The following is a 668-nucleotide window of genomic DNA, read 5'->3' on the forward strand; positions in this document are numbered from 1 at the left end:
ATTATTACTAACATTGCTATTGTTATTACTATTATCGTTTTGATTTTATCATTACTTTTATTGTTATCATCATCATCATCATCATCATCATTTACATTGTTACTTTATTGTTATTTATATTACTATCATCATTATCATTATTGCTGTTATCGTTATTGTTATCGTTATTGTTACTATTACCATCATCAGCACTTCTATTCGTATCTTTACTCTTTTTCATTGATATAATAGTAATAATGATGATAAAAATAGTAATAATGATAATAATTATTGCTATTACCATTATTATCATTATCATCATTATTGACATTATTGTTATTACTACTACTATCATTATTGTCATAATCATTGTCAATATTATTATCATCATTATCATCATTATTATTGCAATTATCATCATTATTATTATTATTATTATTATTATTATTATTATTATTATTATTATTATTATTATTATTATTATTATTATTATTATTATCATCATCATTATTATTATTATTATTATTATTATTATTATGATTATTATTAGTCATTATCATCATTATTATTATTATTATTATTATTATTATTATTATTATTATTATTATTATTATTATTATTATTATTATTATTATCATTATTATTATTATTATTATTATTATTATTATTATTATTATTATTAGTAGTAG

This window comes from Penaeus vannamei, chromosome 4, assembly GCF_042767895.1.
Source record: "Penaeus vannamei isolate JL-2024 chromosome 4, ASM4276789v1, whole genome shotgun sequence".
NCBI classification, from domain to species: domain Eukaryota; kingdom Metazoa; phylum Arthropoda; class Malacostraca; order Decapoda; family Penaeidae; genus Penaeus; species Penaeus vannamei.